The following is a 3,060-nucleotide window of genomic DNA, read 5'->3' on the forward strand; positions in this document are numbered from 1 at the left end:
GCAAACTGATATTTTTATGTCAGCCCCTCGTCATGTTTTGTTTTTGATAATACAAGCAGCTCATCCAACAAAAGTCTTCTCGTTTCGTCTTCTTGGTAATTTCTGTGACATTTATGAAATCCGTGAACATTTATTTGCAAAACTTCAAGTAATACCAAATTAATTTAATAATAAAAAGAAATTGTCATGGCAACGACTTTACGTACAACAATATAAAAAAATGATAGCGGTGAGCGCGCGCGCGCGCGGAACGGCAAAATCGACATATCCTTACCTATATAGACGCCCCTCACGGTCTGTTCTGTAACTTCAATACTCGGGGAAACATCGGATAAGGATCCTCATAGACAACTAGGAAACTACTTTCCAGTGTGATACAGTGACGTAATTCTCAGGTAAGCTGCAGTTTCTAAACATCTCTTATTTCCTCTGTGTTAAAATAAATTCTGGTATGTTTTTGCAATTCTGATATATCTTTGGTCAGATAAGTTTATTTTAACGTTCTTATGAACCATTACAAAGAAATCCAGCCCTCATCACTGATAGTTTGAAAAAAAATATTGGTGGTTCTTGAACAAACATAGAAAATTAATTATAAAAGTTGGGTTCTAAAGAACTTTGGAAAATTCACGTTTCGTGACGGAAATTCTTTACGACAAAATTCCCTTGCATTACCTAAGCCCAATAATTGTACGAAACAACGTAAATTCTACTTGTTATATTCCATTAGATAACTTAACATTGGAACACGTTTCGGTGATTTAGAGGATTAGAGTTAATTTCACCGAAGGCATTAGTTTACTGATTACATTAGTGTTTTAACTCTGGTATAAAAATAAAATATTTTTAAGTGATTAAACACAGCAGTGCAGGTTTGGTCAACATAAATTCCAGTAATGTAACATCAAGATTGATTTAGACAGTCGCTAGTAATGGGCTTAGTTCGAGCCCTTATCTCTGATGTCTGATTCTAGGAAATACATACGCATGAATTACTAGTTTTGATAGTTAAATGTTTGGAAAGATTTTACCTAAAAATAGCTGTATCGAAACCCGGATTCTAGCGTTGTAAGTCCGCAGACATACCGCTATGCCACTGGGGGGGGGGGCAAGTCATCGTGTTAAGAACGTTTTTATTTTCTACATTTATTTCTTTCCTTACAGTTTTAGATATATATCGATGAAACTCCTGAGATAATTTAATCTTTTCGTCTTCGGAGAACTGTAGAAGAGGTACAAAAACAAAATATAGGTTCGTTTAATTTTCGAAATGATAACCGTTTGAGTTGTGATATAGTGAATTTTTACTGTTCCGGACTAGGGGAATTGATTTGACAGTATTTCTTTAAATGTACTATTCAACACATGCTATATTATCTCCGACATATACTGGACTAAATAGGAGTAGCCAATGTCATAAATATGCTGGTTTAATAAGGAATATCCAATGTCATACATATACCAGTCTAACAAGGAATATCCAATGCTTTAAATATACCAGTCTAACTAAGAATATCCAATGTCATAAATATACCAGTCTAACAAGGAATATCCAATGCTTTAAATATACCAGTCTAACTAAGAATATCCAATGTCATAAATATAACAGTCTAACAAGGAATATCTAGTGTGATAAATATATCGGTCCAACAAGAAATATCCAATGTTATAAATATACCAGTCTAACAAGGAATTATCAAATATAATAAATATACTGTTCTAACAAGAAGTAGCCAATATTATAAATATACTCGTGTAACAAAAAATTTTCAAATCTCATAAATATACTGGTCTAACAAGGAATATCCAATGTCATAAATATACCAGTCTAACAAAGAATTTTCAAGAGTCATAAATATACTGGTCTAACAAGTAATATAGTGAGTGATAAATATACATGTCTAACAAAGAATATCCATTGTCTTAAATATACTGGTCTAACATAGAATATCCAATGTCATAAATATACCAGTCTAACAAGGAATATCGTTTGTATTAAATGTACATGTCTAACAAAGAATATCCAATGTCATAAATATTCCTGTCTAAGAAGAAATTTTAAAATGTCGTAAATATACCAGTCTAACTAGGAGTATCCAATGACATAAATATACTGGACTAACTAGGAGTATCCAATGTCATAAGTATACCAGTCGAACAACGAATATACAATGTCATAATTATACCAGTCTAACAAGGAATATCCAGTGTCATAAATATACCAGTTTAACAAGGAATTTTTAAATGTCATAAGTATACCAGTCTTGTTAGAAGTATCCCGTGTCATAAGTATACTGGTCTAGCAAGGAATATCCAATGTCATAAATTTACCAGTCTAACTAGTAGAACCCAGTGTTATAAATATAGCAGTTTAACAACAAATGTTCAACGTCATAAATGTACCAGTCCAGCTAGTTGTATCCAATGTCATAAATATACTGCTGCAACTAGGAATATATAATGTCATGAATATACCGGTGAAACAAGGAATTTTCAAATGTCATAAACATACCAGGTTAACAAGGAATATCTAATGTCATAGATATACCAGTCTAGTTAGGAATATTCAATGTCATAAATAGACCAGTCTAATAAGGAATTTTCAAATGTCATAAATATACTGGTCTAACAAGGAATGTTCTGTGTGATAAATATACTGGTCTAACAAGAAATAACCAGTGTCATAAATGTACTGCTCTGATTAGGAATATCGAATGTAATATATATATATATATATACCGGTCTAACAAGGAATTTTCAAATATCATAAATATACTGGTTAAACAAGGAATATCCAACGTCATAAATATACCAGTCTAACTAGGATTCTCAAGTGTCATAAATCTATCAGTCTAACAAGGAATATCCAATGCCATAAATATTCTGGTCTAACAAGGAATATCAAATGTCATAAATATACTAGGTTAACAGGGAATATCCAATGTCATAGATATACCAGTCTAGTTAGGAATATTCAATGTCATAAATATACCAGTCTAGCTAGGAGTATCCAATGTGATTAATATACTGGTCGAACTAAGAATATCCAGTGTCATAAAT

At 31.9% G+C, this 3,060-nt stretch overlaps 1 protein-coding gene across 2 annotated transcripts in view; it reads left to right on the forward strand.

Moving 5' to 3' along the window:
- Window positions 1–321: 321 nt before the first annotated feature.
- LOC106464508 (probable cationic amino acid transporter) overlaps window positions 322–3,060 on the forward strand; it is a 60,211-nt gene continuing 57,472 nt past the window's right edge. For both annotated transcript variants that reach the window (XM_013924654.2, XM_022392247.1), the window contains exon 1: window positions 322–395. The gene's annotated coding sequence lies outside the window, so the exon portion shown is untranslated. The remainder of the gene's footprint in view (window positions 396–3,060) is intronic.

The sequence above is a fragment of the Limulus polyphemus genome, unplaced genomic scaffold (genome assembly GCF_000517525.1).
Source record: "Limulus polyphemus unplaced genomic scaffold, Limulus_polyphemus-2.1.2 Scaffold1671, whole genome shotgun sequence".
NCBI lineage: Eukaryota > Metazoa > Arthropoda > Merostomata > Xiphosura > Limulidae > Limulus > Limulus polyphemus.